The following is a 19,764-nucleotide window of genomic DNA, read 5'->3' on the forward strand; positions in this document are numbered from 1 at the left end:
CTAAACTTCCTTCCTTTCTGCCTGCTGTCCTCCATTTAGGCTCTTTCCTGTAGAAAAATAAGATGCCAAGAGGAAGTAAACAGGTAGAACTGGAGGCTTAGAAGAAGGCCCAACAAAACCTGAAGGAGCTAGACATGGGCCTTAAGGAGAAGTCAGAGGAGGAAATATTTAAGGTAAAGAGAGAAACCTCAGGAGGCATTTATTACTTTCTTTCCATCAGTTGTAAACAACTATTCGTGGGATTTCACAACGCTCTGAAGCCCTAACCCTCAGAGCAAGCTGAGCACGACAGAAGAGGCCAGTATGTATGGGTCTGAGTATTTGACACCTCAAATATAAGCTCATAAATAGTCCACAAAAGAAAAACTTATAAGATGAAAAATGGACCTTTTCCATGGAAGAGGCTTCTTCTTTTTTCCTTGCTTGTGTCACTCTTTCCTTTCTTCCCTACCTTCTCCACGTGTTTTTTTTGTAACCAGATTTTTATTGCACACACTAGATACCAGGCCCTATCCTAGGTACTAAGAGTGTAAAGATGGTTGTGTTTGAGGCCCGCAGCTACCCCACAGCATGATGGTACCAGCACAGAGATAAGTACACATTGCTGTAGCCACTCAGGTCATCTAGTTCAGAACTAAATTGGTGCAAGGCAAGACTTGAGGTGAGATCTGAGTTGTGAGTAGTTGCAAGGAAGGAGGAAGAAGTGCATGAGGGGAATAAGCGATGAGAAGGAGGCTGGGAAGGTTCCTAAGTTCTTGGCTTGCTCATCTGGGTAGGTGGTAGATATAATAGAAGAAATAGTTTTAGGAAAAAAGATAATTAATTTGGTATTAGGTATATTGCGTTTAAGGTATAGTAAGACATTTTAGTGGCTGTAAAGTTGGCTATTGTACATTCTAGTCTGAAGCACAGGGGGATGTTTGGTCTAAATGTATGTCTCTGGATATATATTATCATACTTATTAATTATGATGGAATAATAATATACTGATATGGCAGAATAAACCTCTCTGTCCTCTTTACCCTCTTTGTCCCTTCTGACCTTCACCCCAGACGCGGAGAATCTTATAGTATGAACAAACATCAAACTATGCTGAGAGAGGCAGTCATTACTAGCTAGAGATAGGTTTGTGGGACCTGCTTCTATGGAGGGTGCTAGAAATGTACCTACCAAGGGGAGAGCCAGCAACAGTCCATGCCACTTAGGGTGATGCTGGCAGGGTGGAGCTGGGACCCTGACAGAGGACAGAGGTGTAGAAAGGAAAGAAAACGTGAGACTCAGCAAAGAAGAACATCGTATGATCCCACCCAAGGCAGACTGTGTCTGGACTAGAAGGGAAGCTGAGGAAGAAAGAGTGGCTATGCACCATCTTCTAGTCTCAGTGATCTCCTAGTACTGAGGTTGTATTATTTCTGGTAATGAGCTATACATTTTTAGCTTTCCAGATGTTCTAGAGCTCATTGCAAGATAATAATAATAGGTAACGCTTACTGGGCTAATTATTAGTGCATTTCCAAGCATTATGCTGATTGTTTACATGCATCATCACAACTGATCCTCACAATAACCTTCTGACATAGGTATTATCACTCCCACTTACAGATGAGGAAGCTGAGACTTAAGAGGGTAAAAGAGTAAAAACAGCTAGTGAGTGATGCAACAAGGAATTCAAACTCAGCCTCCACATCTTTAACCACTGCACTCGGCTGAAGTTCGCAGGATAAAGGTGGGCTGTGGTGGCTCAGGGAGCCTGCAGAGGGAACAGAGCAGAAGTGTGAAGAAGGGGTTAAGAAACAATGGCCTTCAAAAGGTGAGTGGGAAAAGAAGAGCCCCCAGAGGAGATGGAGAAGGAAAAGAAAAGAAAGGATAGGTGTCATGGGAGCCTAGGAAATGAGGTTTTGCCAGGAAGGGAATACTTGGCAGCCAATACTGCAGAAAGGTCAAGTAGGATGAGCACAGAAACCTGCCCATGGAACGTGGCAGAATGTTAGCCATTGGCCTTGGCAGTCAGCCAAAGCCAGATTGGGGCTGGTGAAGGAGAGAATTGGAAGGGAGCAGGTGGAAGCACAAAGAGCTGATGACTCCATATGAAAGTTTGGCTGTGAAGGGGAGGAAGGAATGGGGCTGGAGGAGAATGTCAAGTCAAGAGTCCTTATCGCCTTAGTATGAAGAGGCTTATGATTGTTTACATGCCGCTTGAGTAAAGGAGAGATTGATGGCACAGGATAGAAAGAGGGTGATTGTTGGAGGGACAGAGAGAGAGACAGAGATAGAGACAGAGACAGAGAGAGAAAAAGAGAGAGATAGACAGATAGACAGAGAAGCTTCAGAGCCCAGGAGAAACAGCTGTGGCTAAAGACAGAGCCTTCCATTGCTGAGACAGACAGAGGCAGGTAAGGTTGCAGAGGGCCCAACAGGAATGTGAGGCTTCATGCCTGGTGCTCTGTAAAGAAGGAGGCAAAGCCATCTCCTGAGAGCGAGGGTGAAGGAGGTGGGATTGGGGTAGGTTGAGGACAAAGTGAAAGTTTGCTGGCTAAAGTTGAAGGTTATGGATTTTAATAGCAGCTCAAGTGTGGGACTCCTCCTATCATTAGACACTTAGTCCAAATTTTTACTATCACAAACAGAACAGAAAAGGAATGATTAGCTAAAAATGAACCTGAATTTTTAAAGTTAAACAAAATTGTAATGATTCTCCAGAAGAGACCCAGGGAGGGCAGCTTCAGAGTTAGTAATATTTGAAGAAAAATATCGGTAACTTGTGTCAATATTTTTCAATCAAATTTTTATATCAACTACATTCTTTCATTTTGACAAATTTACTTTTGGCCAAATTGCTTTCTACCAAATTAACCTTTGATTAAGTCACTTGCAGTTGGATTTTATAGGACAGATGCAAAGTTTGGACAAATAAATAAGAGAGCTTATTGGCCAATCATATATATCTTCCTCAAATTTCATCTTTCAAGCCACAGCACTTACTTTTTGGTGTGAGGTAGAAGTATTTTGACAGTTGAAAATAATGAAAACTTTAGGTAACTGTTTAGGCAGCTATTCTTATTTAGAATCAGAAGTTCCAGTTTACCCATCCAGATAGCTGAGAGACACCAGCATCACAAAATTGTGGATTGTTCAGTGGGTCTGATTTCTAGAAATTTCCCAGAGCTGCCAAATTCAGTGTGAGAAATACCATTGTAAGTAAATTATCTATATTCTAAAATTTAAACAGCAGATAATTCCACCAGCAAATTAAAAGAGATCAAAACATAATCACAAATGATACTAAAATATCTAATTTTAGTAAACTTTAGGGACTTCTAAAACAGCGATTTTTTTTTTTGAGTCTCCCTCTGTGGCCCAGGCTGGAGTACAGGGCACAGTCTCAACTCATTGCAACCTCCTCCTCCTGGGTTCAAGCAATTCTCCTGCCCAGCCTCCCAAGTAGCTGGGATTACAGGTGCCTGTCACCACACCCAGCTAATATTTGTATTTTTAGTAGAGATGGGGTTTCACCATGTTGGCCAGGCTGGTCGTGAACTCCTGACCTCAAGTGATCCAATCGCCTTGGCCTCCCAAAGTGCTGGGATTACAGGTGTGAGCCACTGTGCCCAGCCAATAGCAATTGTTTAAATGATTTTTTTTTTTTTGAAATTCAGTTCATAATAATGGTGGCTAAGTTAGTGGAGTAACAAGCATATGAAATTTTCTGCTTCCTGGAATTTGTTATATATGCCCAATTCGCTTATACTTTATTTCTTTTCACACCCCCTACCCTGCCCCAAACTGGCAGAAAAATCATAAGAAACAGAAATCAAATACAAGTACATAACCCATGTATCCATGGGCAAGACTTAAGTCCCTAGTTCATAGTGCTTCCTAGGATGATGATAAAGTCCACGTAAAGTCCAGAACCTCCTGGATGGTGATAGAGGCATCTCAGGCAGTAGCCCACCAAGGAGGAAGCAGTAGCTCTTGCTACCAGCATCCACTCTATTTTAGACTGAGGGCCCCTCTTCTGAGTCATGCAGTCTTTGATTTTGACTAAGTCTAAACAATTTAAAAAAATCATCCTTTGCCTGTCTTCTGTCTCTTATCCAGCTACTTGAGTTATCAGTTAATCTAGTTTTCTCTAAATCAGAGTCATCTGCCCTTTGCTGGAGGGATCCAGACATCACTTTTGTTTACCTACTCGCAATGTTGCATATACATGAAAGACTTCAGCAGAATTACTCAAATATGCCACACACAGGGGTGGGCTTAGTGGGAGGCAAGGATGGGAACAAAGGGACTCTAGAAGGATGGGGGCCCATGGAGGCTTGTAGGAGCCCAGGCAAGGCTCGTTCTCTGTTCTTTCCACATCCTCTGGAGTCTTTCTGCTTCACACATTTGTATCCTTCAAAGAGCCTTCTTTGGCACTTAAAATGGAAGCAGGATGTGCACTTTCCACCACTACTTAAGATTTGTTTAAAGGTTTTATTTTGGAAATTTCCTCTCTGTGTCTCTATATTATTTTATTTAAAGAATCTGTTCTAAACATTTAGAGAGTTTTATTTTTAAATCAAAGAATGTGTGGCAATCATAGCCTTTGTGCTCATATTTAATATCAGCGGGGTTCAAATAAATTTCTTTAACAGCAGTTTTTATTTAAACTTATTACTCCGACCTGATTATCTTCTGCTTTGCATCTTGGCGATTTCTGCTTTAAGTCCTATCTAGAAACCACTATTCGAAGGCAATACTTTTCTTTATAAATTTTCCATAATGTTTCATTTATCATAGTTTGTTGCCACAAACATCCCTGCCCTGGCCCTAATATTTGCTATTCTTTGAGCATCTGGGCCAGCAAAGTAGCAATTGTGTTGTTAATAAGAGTGACGTGAGATTAAATGTAGTGGACACCATGGGCCTCAGGGCTTTTTAGTGATGATGCTAACTATTCCTTAGCAAGTGGGACCCAGCTCAACATTGTGCATCGTGACTGCAAGGAAGCATTTGAATTATGTTTCCCCTGGGCAAGGGTGAAAAGTCAGAGTGAGATTGATATTGGATTTGCTACCTATATTTTTTTCCCCATTGAGTGTGAATCAGCCATCAATCTCAAGTGAGGATTTTTCTTATAAAAAAGTTCTGCAAGGCAATTCCATCACTTGGGGTCTTCAAAGTTGTCCCTTTCTCATTACCAAATAAATTATTTGACAAATATTATAGGAAAAATGCAGCATTCAACAACTACCCCAAAATATTGCATGCCATGAATTAAACTAGCTGTTGAGATAGAGACAAACAGCATAAGGTTCTTGTCCACAAGGAGCTAACTGTTTTTTGGAGAAGGCAAATATGTTTTAAGTGCTGTAGTCGTATTAACTCTGCTGAGGGTTCCCCACAGTCTTCACAATGGTGGTGATATTTTAGTAGGTTAGGGATGAGAGCATGACTAGGAGTTTGGTGAGCAATAGGAAAAATTATGTTTGAATCTTGGTAAGATCTGTTCATTCAATAATAAGAAGCCTTGTAATATTCCAGGTTAATTACTTAAGATGCCTAAAATGGATAGAGCCAGATTGCAGGGTATATAGACACTTATTAGGTTATCTTGCCTAATATAACCTAATATAATCTATAATGCATCCCCATTCTCTGGTTACTGATCTCCTTTCTGCAACCACATGGGCCACATGGCAGCCATATTTTGCACAGAACCCTGGAACTCTGGATGCTGTTGACTGGACCAGAGCTGGCTGTGATCAAGCTCAGGTCAAGAGACTTTTCCCTGCCTCTGGCCATGTAGATTGGTTTATGAGTAAATAACTGACCCAAGCTCCCCAGTCAGAGTCCCACCCAGATAATTAGGTCTGGGGAAGGGAGAGAAAGAGTGTGAGTCAGAGCAAGTGAGAGATGCACTATAGATAAAAATGGACTTAAAGGGGATCACGGATGGAAGCTGTAAGCTTCCATGAGAAATCGCAGAAAAGAATCTTTGTGACCTTGGGTCAGACAAAGATTTCTTTGATTGGACACAACATGTAGGAAACATAAGAGAAAAAAATGGATAAATTTGGACTTCACAAAAATTAAAAGCTGCTTTTTGAAATGTACTGTTAAGAAAATAAAAACGACAAGCCACAGTCTGGGAGAAGATTTTTGCAAAACACATTTTTATTTTTTTTTTATCTTTTATTTGTTTTTTTTGAGACGGAGTCTCTCTCTGTTGCCCAGGCTGGAGTGCAGTGGCACAATCTCAGCTCACTGCAACCCCCGCCTCCCAGGTTCAAGCAATTCTCCTGCCTCAGCCTCCCGAGTAGTAGCTGGGATTACAGGCGCTCACCACCATGCCCAGCTAATTTTTGTATCTTTAGTAGAGACGGGGTTTCACCATGTTGGTTAAGCTGGCCTAGATCTCCTGACCTCGTGATCCACCCGCCTCAGCCTCCCAAAGTGCTGGGATTACAGGTTGTGAGTCACCACGCCTGGACTGCGCAACACATATTTGATAAGTGACTTATATCTAGAACATGTGAACACTCTTACAACTCAAGAAGAAAACAAAGAACCCTCCAAAAACTGACCGAAGAATTAAACTCCTTACCAAACAAGATATATGGATGGCAAAGAAACACATGAGAAGATTCTAAACATTATTTATTAAGACAATACAAATTAAAACCACAATGAGATACCACTAGAATGCCCATTAGAATGACTAAAATTAAAAAGACTGACCATACCACCTGTTGGAGAGGGTGTGAAGCAGTATATTTACTAATGAAACACAAAATGGTACAGCCACTTTGGAAAACAAAGCCACTTTGAGTTTCTTATACAGTTAAACACACACTTAAAATGTGACCCAGCAATCCCATGTCTAAGTATTTACCTAAGAGAAATGAAAACATAAACGTATGTCCACACAAAGACCTGTACCTGAATGCTCAGAGCAGCTTAATTCACAATAGCTGCAAACTGGAAACAATCCAAATGTCCATCAACAATGGATAAACCAATTGTGGTGTATTTACACAATGTAACATTACTGAGCAACACAAAGGAACTAACCACCAGTACTCATAACAGGAACATGGATATATCTCTAAAACATTATGTCAATTAAGAAAAGTCATACTATATGCTGTTATGATTTTATTTATATGAAATTCTAGAAAAGTCAAACTGATACCAATGGAAAACAGATTCCAGAGATGAAAGTTGGGGAAAGAGATGAACTGATAAGAGCACAAAGGATTTTTGGGATGATAGAAATCTTTTAATTGTGGTGGTGGTTGCATGACTGTATACATTGGCCAAATACACTTGACAAAGAGTCCATTTTACTGTATATAAATGCCATTCCATTAAAACTGACCAAAAAATGAGTGTGCAGGGGAGCCAGGAGCCTCAGAACATAAACCTTGGGGGCTGGTAGGGCTCTGTCTTCTGCCATACGAATAATAAAGTAGAAAAGTCTGGCCTGCAAAGAGTAGAAGATGAAGTGGATGTGCAGAAAAAGCCAAAGCAGAATGTGGAGAGAGATTTCCAAAGCTATTGGAATCGTTGGTTCCGGCACATACCTGGGGTCCAGCTGTATTCCTGCCCTGAGTTCCATGAGTCCCTTATAATAGAGTGTCCCTTGTTGGCCTAAGCTGTCTCAGTGGATTTCTGTCACTTGAAATCAAAGGAGTTCCAATTAATAAGGAAATGAGCACCTCTGCAGAGCGTGTCCCATGGGTGCAGTCTTCAGCAGCAGAGAATTTCTTGGTACTTTCCACGAGGAACATGTGCTCTGGAAGCTATTCTTGTTTGGAATTCCTGAGAACAGTAGAAAGGACATTGTGTTGGGGTTTGGACCCTGAATTCTAGGCCTGTCTCCATGACACATGAGCTATACGCAGTCTCGGGCAAGTCTCCTTGTCTCACTGGACTTCCACGTTCTCATATGTAAAAGGGAGAATGAAGCTAGATACATGGCTTGTGAACTTTCCATCCAAATTAGATAAATAACCTAATATATAAAACAGGTCCAAGCGGAGCTGCTCTGGCTGATGTGGAGAGAGGCCTCAGCCTCCCTACCTGGAGGTCAGGAGTGCAGCAGAAAGAGTTGATACGAATGGTTTGTTGTGTTCGAAGATTAAAGAGTGAGAAGCCATCTGCATTGGTTGGAATATAAATACAGAGACTAAGAATGTAAGCATACCTTTAAGATGATGGCAGAGGAAGGCTGACCTAAAAATAAATGTTTGGAACTGAAGTATAAGCTGGAGGACTGAGCGTACCCAGAGCAAATCCATCTGTTATCCTTCGTCCTAGAGCTCCGTGTCTTTTCTGCATAGCACTTAGTGTTCAACTCCTAATAGAGGCATTAGCTCCATGAAGGCAGAAACCAGATCTGTCTCGTTGACCGAGTCTTTCATGCTTTCAGATTTGCCCAGTTCACCACAAAGTTCATGAGAGCATCATGTCATCGACAGTTCGCTTAAGGAGCCAGGACTCTTGTACCTATAGGAAGCCCCTTCCTCTTAGGAGCACCAAACAGTTGCTGTCAACTTCTCCTCCTCTTCCCACTGGTCGTCGGTCTAAGATATGGGATGAGGAGGGAGAAACAACCATGCTGTCTAGAGAGCCATCAGGGGTTTTCTATTTTAACTAATTAATTAATTACCATGATCTGTCCCTTACTAGCTTCATGTGAAAATGGAGCTTCTGGGTGGATTGAAAAATCTATGAAAACCCAGCTGTGGCAGAGATGGCTCACTGTCCACTAAAAGTTTGCGCTTTTCCTTCCATGATGTGCCTGTGAAACAGCTGCCCAGCCAAGGACTACATTCCCCGGCACCCCTTGCTTCTCTGTGTGATTCTGTAACAGATCCTTACAAATGAAACGTGAGCAAGGCGATGTGTGTCACCTACAGATCGTATTTGTCATTTGCCCTCAGATCGTTTTCCTTGCCCATCACCTGCTCTGCTCATTCTGTAGGGAATCTGTCCCTGCCAACCACAGTTTTCCAGGTTTCCTTCCCGGCTTTGGCTAGGATTGGCCAGTGGGCGGGCTGGTTGGAGATGGGAGGAAGGGAGGAAGGGAGAAGCTAGGATATTTTAGCTTTGATCTCTTTGCTTCTGGTGACATCTTTGTGGTCTCAGCTTTTAAGTAACAGCCCCTTCTTTCATGGTCTCAGTTGCCCAGCAGCCGTCTCTGGTTCAAAGGAGTAAGTGATGAGTGAGTTATGACTGGGAGCAGCTTCCTGCTGAATCTCTGGATTGCTTTACCTCCTCTATTTGGCTTTTTGGTTCTTGCTATTATCCATATCAAATTGCCCCATTGGATTATGTGGCTAGGCTTTGTTTTCCTGACAAAACCCTGACCAATGTATAGGCCAAGGTGGTAAGGAAACGGATGTGCTCCCTCTGGTCTCCCGTCCTGTCTCCTGGCTGGGGCCGTAGGTGTGATAGAACACGACAGAAGGAGGCAAAGGGCCACCAGCAGGCTAGAAACACCACCGACATCAAACTATTATAAGAATAAAAAATAAAATTCTGTGTTGCTAAGCCACTGAAATGTTGTGGTTTATTTACTATAGCAGCTAGCCTTATCCTAATGTAGTAACCAAAATGGGAATGGGGACCTCAGGTGCCTTTCCGCTTGGCCTCCTGCCTGTGCCCTCACATGGCCTCTAGGACACTCGCTCTGCAAGAATTTAAAATTAGAGTGAGTAGTATCTATGGTCCCTTCCAAGCCCTATGAATCTGGGACTATGTTCACTTTAAGAGGGTCCTGAATAAGTTGGTAAGTTGAGAAATTATAAAAATAGGGATGACTAAATTAAAATATTCTTAATTTCAAAGCTATTTGACTTCTGAAATCATTAATTCATTCACTTACTACCTAACATCAATTTTTTGAAGCGTTTATACCTTTGCTACACATTGAGTTACCAGTAACAGATTTTAGTAAGGCAGGCTCAGGAAAGGGCTGGACAGTAATTGGGCTATGGGTGAGAGAGAATTCAAATAAAAAATGTAAATAGAAATCACAGACCTTACAGGTACTGACCCTCTGGAGCTTTTGACGCTACCTTGGTCAGGTTGATTGTTCCGGGCTTAGTGGAGTACAAGGAATCCTGATAGTTTTCTAGGTAGGGTTTTATGTAGTTTATTGCAGCCATCATCATGTAGTAGTTTCAGCTTTTGGTTGGAGGTCAGGAGATTCCACTGTGCCATTATATTTTTGTGTGTGGGTAAGAAAATGTGGCTGGTGTGATGGACAAATGTAACTATTTTTCTTCTGGACTGTTTTTGGCCTGTTGATGGAAACAGGTTGTTACCAATCCAGCACTGGAGACAGGCTCATCCAGGACCTGATTCAGAAGGCTTTCCTAGTGACCTGTATGCTGGGGCACAAATGTGGTCTGGGCCATTTATTGCCCTGGGTCAGCCACGGGTGCCTGGACAGGATGGTAGTGCATTGGAGGGGATGTCACATCAGGCAGGGCCTAGAGAAGGGTCTGGGGTAATGTCCAGATGTGGAAGAGGGCAGCTGTCATATGTGCTGGAAGCCTGTGAATGGCTCTCTGGAGCTCATGATGGGGAATGTGGGCCTCATGGTGCCTTTAATGGGAAAAGCCGTCCAATGTCAATTCTCCAAAAACTTCAGGGCTGAATTGTTCTTGATAAGTTATTCATTCTGGATAGCTAAGGGTTTATCTTTTAAACCCTCAAACATGTTATTTAACCACACAGAGAGGGAGTTTTTCTAAAATGTATGACTGCCCACAGCCCTTCCCTTCTTGGCTCCAACTTTACAGCCCTGAAAGGGCTCCAGAGAGTACACAAAAATCCAGTAGACGAGATTGTTCCTAAGGCTCAAATATTCTACATTCCTATGATTATGATCTGAAAATAGAAATATCTCTAGAAGGGTAACACTTTAAGCACTTATCAGTTATTTACATTATGAAAACACAGGGGGAAAAGAGAGGGGTTCTTTTCTAGGACCCTCTTGGTGAAGTCTTGGAGCAGAGACTTAGAGTCCGTGAGGATAAAAAGGAGCGACAAAATCACTCCTGGCACTGCAAGACTTAGCATGTTTCCTTTACCCTTTCCTTGTCAGTGAAATCCACTGGCTGTGCTGCACCCTTCTTATCTCTGCTTGGGAAACCACCTCTCCTTTTTTTTTTTTTTTTTAATACTTTTATTTACATGGACATATTCCATACAATTTACCAGTTTATATGTTTCAATAGCTTTTAGTATATTTACAGAGCTGAGCAACCATCACTACAGTCAATTTTAGAATCTTTGTACTACCTCCCAAAGTAATCCTGATCCCCTTAGCTGTCACCCCCAAATCCTGCCATCCCCCTCCCTGCCATAGGCAAACACTAATCTACTTTCTGTCTCAATAGATCCGTCTATTCTGGACATTTCAAAAAAAAGAAAAAGGGATCATACAATATGTGATCCTTTGTGTGTGGCTTCTTTCACGTAGCATAATGTTGTCATGTTTCATCCTGTTACATCTGTGTATTCATGTATTCATTCCTTTTTATTGCCAAATAACATACCACTGTATGGATATACCACATGTTATTTCCATTCATCAATTGATTGTTTCAGTTTGGGTTGTTTCAATTTTTTGGTTATTGTGAATAATGTTGCTATAAATATCCATGTATAAATTTTCCTGTAGACATGTGTTTTCACTTCTGTTGGGTATATAGCTAGTAGTGTAATTGCTGCATAACAGAGACTGCTAAACTCTGTCAAGGGCTACTTGTAAAGTTCTATGGGTTGGAGATACTTCTTCATGCTGCAATACTCCTTATTTCCACTTTACTCTTGGAAACTTGGATTAAAAGTATGTGTGTATATGCACTGATTTTTATTGATGAACTTTTTGTTCTACTCTATCGGTGTTCACATGTTTGTTATTGCTGTTGTTGGTCAAAGTCCATCCTGTTTTTGTATGTCATTACCAAGCAGTCTTCCTTCTTCCTTACTTCCATTTTGTTTACTGCAGATACATTTCTCTCTTTGGGACTATGGTTTGTTTTTATGTTATGAGTTATAGAAATAACAAGAGGGAGTCTCAAAAAAAAAAACAAAAAAAAAACAACAAAAAAAGAAATAACAAGAGGGAAAACCCAGTTCCTATTTTACTACAGACTGGGGGCTGGAAGTGAGGTTAGCAAGGGGTGAGGGAGGCATGTGGGAAGGAGTCGAATTCCTGGCATGTAGAAGACGCCGCAGGGCTTGGTGCTATAAGTCCTGTGTGCCCTGGGCCACTCTCCAGGCCTACGCCCAGTGCTGCCTGGGTCTCAGTGCTGTACGTGCTGCCCGGCACTTGCATGAAACACCTGCACACAACAGTTGCCAAGGGCCAAAGAGCTGTTTGAGACGCCATATCCTGTTGGGCATTGTTTCAAATGAAATCAATGACTCTTCCCTGCATTAAAAGAATGTTTTTCAGGAATGAAAAAGAAAGAGAGAAGGAGACCAACAAGGAGCCTTGCTTTAGAGAAGGAACCCATGTGCAGCCACCACCCTGCCCAGCAGCGTGTGCCCCGTGCAGCCAGGCCCTACCTGCTGCCTGCTTCCTCCTGTGGGTTGGGGGACAGCAGTGAGATCCCCGGTAGAAGGCCAGGAGGAATCTGGGCAGCTGCATGCTTCTTGAGCATCTTCTCCCTCCTTGCTCCTGTGTCAATTTTTCCTTCTTTTCTTTATTCACTCAACAAACATTTGTTGAGTGCCATTATGTGCCCAGCACTGTGCTAGGCACTGGGACACAGACATGTTCTCTGCCCTTATGAAATTTATAGCCCTCTATCCCCTCTTCCTTTCCTGCCTCCTTTTCTACCTTGCTCTCCATTTATTTGTTCCTCCTTTTCTCCTTACACTTTTTTATTTTAATGTGTTAGAGTCACATGTTTTTTTTTTTGAAAGATGTTTCCATGTCAGTGTTTCATTTTCTAGACTTAAACACAGAGAGAACTTAGAGTTGGGAGGCTTTGCCATGGCCTATGGGCCCACTGCATGTTCCCAGTGGCCTCAGCTCTTCCTTGGAGAGGATAAGGCAAGACCTCAAGTCTATATCAAGAAATGTGGGAGCCATGCATTCTCCACATCTGTGCTCTTGCTACTGGCTGCAAGGAAATTGGTGCTGCTCAGAGAAGTGGACAAGCTCCAGGGAGGGATGAAGAGTGAGTGTGTGTGTGTGTGTGTGGGGTGGGGGGGAGGTATTTGAGGGAGATGGCATAGAGAAACACTGATTAGAGATGTTACAAGTCCCCCAAACTCAGTTGGGCCACTTGACTCATCCCTGGATACAGCCCAAAAGTTTGCTTTGGAAGTGCTTCCTGACTGGCTTGGAACACTTGTTCTTAACTCCATGAGGATGCCATGGGTCTTAAGATCTTTTCTATATTGGAACGTTTGGGGTGATTAGCCTTAAGTCCAAGGCCCTGCCTCTATCCAAATGATCCGAGCACGGGTTCTCTTCATAGTCAGGTGTGAACAGTAGGCTTTGCCTCTGCTTGAGTCATCGCTTTTCCTTGCAGAGAAGGCACAGCTGCATTCCCGCCTTCTCTGAGATCCTGTCTGCTGGATGGCCAAAGGTCCTGGGCCAGAGTGAAGAGGGGAATTTAAAGTAGTGCACTTCGAACTATTGATAATGAAGTACTTATGTATTTTGTTTTGTTTTTATTTCCAATCATTTGTGGACTGATAATCTTTTAAATAAAAAAAATTTAAAAAATTTTAATTGACAAATAATAATTGTACATATTCACAGCAGTACATAGTGATGCTCCAATATTATAAAGTATAGTGATCAGATCAGAGTAATCAGCACATCCATCATCCCAAACATTTGTCATTTCTTTGTGTTGGGAATATTCAACATCCTCCTTCTAGCTACTTAAAACTATATGATATATTATTGTTAACTACAGTCATCCTATGGTGGTATAGAACACTAGAACTTATTCCTCCTATCTAGCTGTAATTTTGTGTCCTTTAACAAATCTCTTCCTATCCCTCCTTTCCCCCTACCCTTTCCAGCTTCTTCTATCCTCTGTGCTGCTTTTTACTTTTACCAACTTATTATTATTATTATTTTTTAGTTTCCACATATGAATGAGAACGTGGTGCTTAACTTTCTGTCCCTGGCTTATTTCACTTAACACAATGTCCTCCAGTTTCATCCATGTTGCTGCAAATGACTTGATTTCATTCTTTTTTATGGCTGAATAGTACTCATTTTCTTTATCCACTCATCTGTTGTTGGATGCCTGGGTTGATTCTGTATCTTGGCTATTGTGAACAGTGCTGCAATAAACGTGGGGGTGCAGGTGTTTCTTCAATATAATTATATCTTTTCCTTTGGATAAATACATAAAATACAACAAAAATAAAATACTAGAAAAATGAAAAGGAAAACGGCATTCAAAACACAAGCTCTAATTTTTTATCATTAGATTTGATAAATATTAAATTGCGCTGAAAAATTGTCATAGTAGTTCCCAATACTGTTTCTGTGCTTTTCTTGTTGCTAACCAGTGATGGATTGCGGGTAGACAGCAGTCTGTGGACTGGTCTCCACCACCTTCCCGTGTCCGCACCCCTGCCCCACGGGGGTAGCCATCTCCTGCCTGGCTGGAGGGTAGGAACATTGGTGGGCTGAGGGCAGGCTGTGGAGATTCTTCCCCATGGTGTGGGGTAGGGAGCAGAAAGCCCCACCTGAGTCTGATGTGTGTTCTAAGATTTAGCGTTTCTTAGATACCAGTTTTGGTACTGAGGAGCCCAATCTTCTCAAGTTGGTTTTGGGTACAGGACTCGTCACCCACAGAAAAGCCAAGGTCGTAGACATAGGAATGGCAGAAGCCAGGGCAGTTTCAAGGACCTCAGCAGGCCAAGTTCACGGACCCTCACTTAGGGCCCTCCTGTTAAGGTGGCTCAGCTTCCAGCTTTCTCAGGCTCTTGGCGTAAATCATCAAGACAGAGATTCTGTGGGTTCAATGAGGAAAAAGGTTCACCTCAGTTCAATGAGCGGCGGGCTAAGAGATGGCGTCTCAAAGCCTGCTCTGCTCTGTAGGGGCTGTGGAAACCAACTCTCTGAGAAAGGAGTTAATGACGGCCTGGGACCCAGGGCAGATCTGGGTGCAAGCTGCTGCCTGTGGAAAGTTGGAAACAATGTGCCAGTTCTCAAGCAGGAGAAAGGTTTTAATCATTCAATTGCAGGGAGAAATTCCTGGCTCTGCCCTGTGCAATCAGCTCATCCCCCTGGGTCTCTAAGTGTGCTGAAGTGTTGCTTCCTTGCTCCTGGTGTAACTACTCACTTAGCAAGCAGGAGTCTCCGTGGAAGGCGCTGACCTGTGATTTATGTGCCATAAAAGGGCCGGGATGTTTGATGCCTGTACTTATCTGCCTGAGAAGAAACATTAAATGAGAGCTAATGGACCCTAGGCTCCTAATGTGGCTGCCGCTTTCCGAATGCGCGCGCACAGGCGCTCCATTTCAATCTGGCTCCCCGGCCGGGCCAAGCTGATTATTCACCCTGCATATCTCAACGAAGCTCAAACACTGCCACAATCACAAGAAGCAGAAAGGAAAGGCCCACCAGCCACTGTTTTCCTCTTCTCAAACTGTCACCACAGAAGGTCTCTTGCCATGAAGGTGTTTAAAACCTCCAAAGTTAAAAACACAATGTGAAGCCAAAATCCAAGCTGATGACACCATTTCAAATGATGGTTTAACAATGCATACTTCCAGATGGAAGCTCCAGATAGGAGGCCTCCTTGACTTTATACTGAGCAGTTTCTTAAAAAGGCAGAGTCCACTTTAATCCAGAATGACTGTATTTTGCTTTAACTGGTCAGCTGGTGGAGAGGGCCCTGGATTGGGTAGCTCTGGGTCTCTACCAGAAGCAGACTGTAGGTGGCACTGCAACGCAACTTTAGTGCACCGCGGCGCGTGCTAGCGTGCAGAAAACCGGAGGAGATTTAGTGCTCCGAGAAATTAAGCCCTTGAAGGAAAGGAGCACAAAAATCACCACTTAGAGGTTGCTGTAGAAGCTTTGGGGCCACTGACCATCCTCTCCAGGGACCGAATGGCTAAATGGCAAGGATGATGTGGTAGGGAATGTGTACCTGGTGATGGTTTGCAAAATCTTGACGTAAGAATCACCACTGTTTCATGTGTGTAGGAGATAAGAAGGCAGGGGACAGAATGAAAAGCCTGAGAAAACACAATAAGGGTGAGAGAGAAATGGATTTTTAAATGACTATGATTATTGTTTTATTTTGAAGGAGAGTTTGAAGTACATGAATTTCCTCTGCATGTATACTCCCATCTGACCGTTGAATTAGGGTTGGTATAGTTAATAGTTATAATAGAGAATCATGGTAAGTAACTGATTAAAGGTACTTTATTCATGAGTGACAAGATGAATCAAGAAAGAAAAATTAAGGGAGGCGATCATGAAATGTCTTTTCTCATGGGCCACATGCTCTAACATTTGGGCTAATTCTAGGCTTACACTAGAAGAAATAACTTCGTCTGCAGTTTTTGTGGACTTAGTTCAGATGTGGATGCTTTTGGAGATGAATGTAAGGTCCTCATCTGAACCTCATTTTCCCATTTGCCAGGATTCGTTCCGTCTATTTCTGTTTCTAATGGTTTTCAAAGTGTGATTCCGGGAACAGTGGCATTGGTATCACCTGGGAACTTGTTAGAAATGCAAATTTCTGAGCCCCACTCCAGACCTTCTAAATCAGAAGCTGAGGATGGGGTGTAGCAATCTGTTTGAGCCAGTCCTCCAGGTATTTCGGATGCATGCTGAAGTTTGCGCACACCTGCTCTAAGGAGTCCCTCAGATAGATATATGGGGGAAAAGTGAGAACAGATAGATTACTCAGGAAACATTGAACCCTTACAATGTTTATTAATAGCTGAGTGATATATGCTGGGGTTACAATGAAGAAAACATGGTTCTCCTCTCAAGCTGTTTATAATTTAGTGGGAAAACAGGCATACTTACAATGTTAAATGGAATAACTACTCTTTGAAAATAGTAATTCTGCCTAGAATGGCGGGGAGGAGAAAGGCTTATAGGGTGGTGGGGAACATTTGAGCAGAGTCTTGAAGGATGAGAAGACTTAATGAGGCAGAGAAGGGCTTGTAGCTTTTATTATTTATTTTTACTTATTTTTTGAGATCCAGGCTCACTCTGTTGCCCAGGCTGGAGTGCAGTGGCATGATCAGGGCTCACTGCAACCTCAACCTCCTAGGCTCAGGTGATCCTCCCACCTTAGCTTTCTGAGTAGCTAGGACTACAGGCCTGTGCCACCATGCCCGGCTAATTTTTGTATTTTTTTTGTGGAGACAGGGTTTCAGCATGTTGCCCAGGCTTGTCTTGAACTCATGGGTTCAAGTGATCTGCCCGCCTCGGCCTCCCAAAGTGTTAAGACTACAGGTGTGAGACACCATGCCAGGCCTGCTTGTAGCTTTTAAATGTTGTTGAATATTGCCAGAGAGTTTTGTCCACCTCAAACCATCAAGGAGCCAAGCATATTGAGAAAGATTGAGTTTTCTTTCCCCTACATTTGGTTAAAGACATGGGCTTTGCGAATCATTTATTGAAAGGGAAAATCTGGCTAGCCTTGGACTTTTGCTCAGCGCCAGTAGTCAATGAAGTAATGTCTAAAATTTCTGAGGAAAAGAGTGAGTCAAAAATATTATATCCAGCCAAGGAGTTGGTCAAATGTAAAGATAACAGGTAAACCTTCTCGTGCATTGACCCAAGAATTACAGGGTGTACAAACACTTCTTGGAAAAAAAGTTACTCAGTGACAAGATGAAGCCATACAAGAGGTAAATCAAAATAAAGGACTCAGGAATGAAACAATCACAGTGAAAGACTGGTAGTGGGCATTTAATTCATGTAAATGTAAGAACTAAGTCTAAACAAAAGTAGAAATGAATGGTAACAGAATAGAGAATGAATGTTATAATCCTTATCAGGGAACGTGGGTGGAAGTGTGAGAGTCCTAATTTCCTCATCTTTCTTAGCAGAAAGTGTTTTTGTTTTTTGAATGACTGGCCGCTTTATATTTTTAAAATATATATATTTTTCTTACCCTAGAAGGCTCTTTTCAGAAGTAATACCATTACTGGCAAAGAAATGTTTATTTGAAGTTTATTCTCCTTCACTTTCTTCAGTTTCTTTATCCCTTGTTAAGTAAAACAAAGTTTTCTAACTTTCCAAAAATTAAAGCTAGCTAATATAGAATAATCTCATTTTAATTAGCTTATTTCTTTTCCTCCCTGCCTTTGATCCATCCATCTTTCTATCCATCCTTGGCTAATCTCTTACTCTCATGGTTTTAACTATTATCTCTTTGATCACGATGTTCAAATATTTATTTATTTATTTAGAGATGGAGTCTCACTCTGTCACTCAGGCTGGAGTGCAATGGCACAATAATAGCTCACTGCAGCCTCAAACTCCTGGGCTCAAGTGATCCTCCTGCCTCAGCCTCCTGAGTTGTTGGGATTACAGGCTCACACCATCACACCCAGCTAGTTTATTTTTATTTTTGTAGCGGTGGGCTCTCCCTATGTTGTCCAGGCTTGTCTCAAACTCCTGGCCTCAAGTGATCCTCCCACCCCAGCCTCCTGAGTTGTTGGGATGGCAGTTGTGAACCATTACAGCTGGCCCAAGTATTTATCCCTGATGATTCTTCTGAGTTGCAGAATTATATATCCAATAGCCCACTGGATGGACAGCTCCACTTGGATGTCCAGTGGACACTTCAACGTGTTCAGAAGAAGACTCATTTTCTTCAGCTTCCAAATCCAGATTTGCTGCTCCTCTTATATTTTCTATCGTGGTTCATGATATTACCATCAACTTGGTCATCCAAGCCAGAAACTTGGAATCATCCTAGATTCCTTATCTCTTTATCCTTCTCATCCAATCTATCATTAACACCACATCCAAGCCAGAAACTTGGAATCACTCTTGATTTCTCATCTCTCTTTCAAGCTTCCCATCCAACCGGTCAACATCACTTCCTAAATATTTACTTTTCCCTCTTGTCTTTATCCTAGCTATCCTTGATCTAGGACACAGCCTCACCAGGGTCTTTGATAATAGCTTCTAACTGGTCTCTAGGCCTTCTTGGCTTTTCTTTGTATTCACTTCCATTGTTTATATTCCTGCCAGAATGATCTTTCTAAAATGCAAGTTTATCTTGTTATTCCCCAGCTAACATCCTTCAAAGGTTCCCTATTTCCCTAAGGATAAATTGTAGGCCACTTAAATACACCATCTTCTGTCTCTGTACTAATAGGCAATAGGCACTATTTTTATCCTGACATGCTGAGATGTGGACAGCTGCTGGTTCTTCTGTTTATAATTGTTTTGTGTCTGTTATGGCCTGGATGACACTTGCTTATTTGTTGAAACACAGCTCAAGGGTCACTTCAGGAAGTTTTCCCAGACCTTGGACTAAGGTTTTCTCCTCTGTCCTATGTAGCACCTTTCACATATCTCAGTTGTGGCACTCAGCATTTAAGAACTGTGTATGTGCTGGTCTCTCCTACTGTCATTGCAAGTTCCTCCGTGTTAAGGGGTGTGTGTGTGTGTGTGTGTGTGTGTGTTCGTTCACAATGCCTACTGTACAGCATGGCACATAGTAGGTTTACAAAGACTACTGAAGTGAACTAAGCAATCCTGGCACATCTTTCTATCAATGCCAGATGTACTCCCTCTCTCC

The 19,764-nt window shown here is 42.2% G+C and overlaps 1 long non-coding RNA gene across 2 annotated transcripts in view; it reads left to right on the forward strand.

Moving 5' to 3' along the window:
• Positions 1-19,764, forward strand: part of LOC105477957 (uncharacterized) — a 372,390-nt gene that overhangs the window by 219,438 nt on the left and 133,188 nt on the right. The window contains exon 1 of one of the 2 annotated variants that reach the window (XR_011625962.1): positions 15,925-16,119. The exons of the other annotated variant lie outside the window; for it this stretch is intronic. This is a non-coding gene — a long non-coding RNA (uncharacterized lncRNA). Of the gene's footprint in view, positions 1-15,924; positions 16,120-19,764 lie in introns of those variants that run through there. 2 annotated transcript variants of the gene reach the window in all.

The sequence above is a fragment of the Macaca nemestrina genome, chromosome 7 (genome assembly GCF_043159975.1).
Source record: "Macaca nemestrina isolate mMacNem1 chromosome 7, mMacNem.hap1, whole genome shotgun sequence".
NCBI lineage: Eukaryota > Metazoa > Chordata > Mammalia > Primates > Cercopithecidae > Macaca > Macaca nemestrina.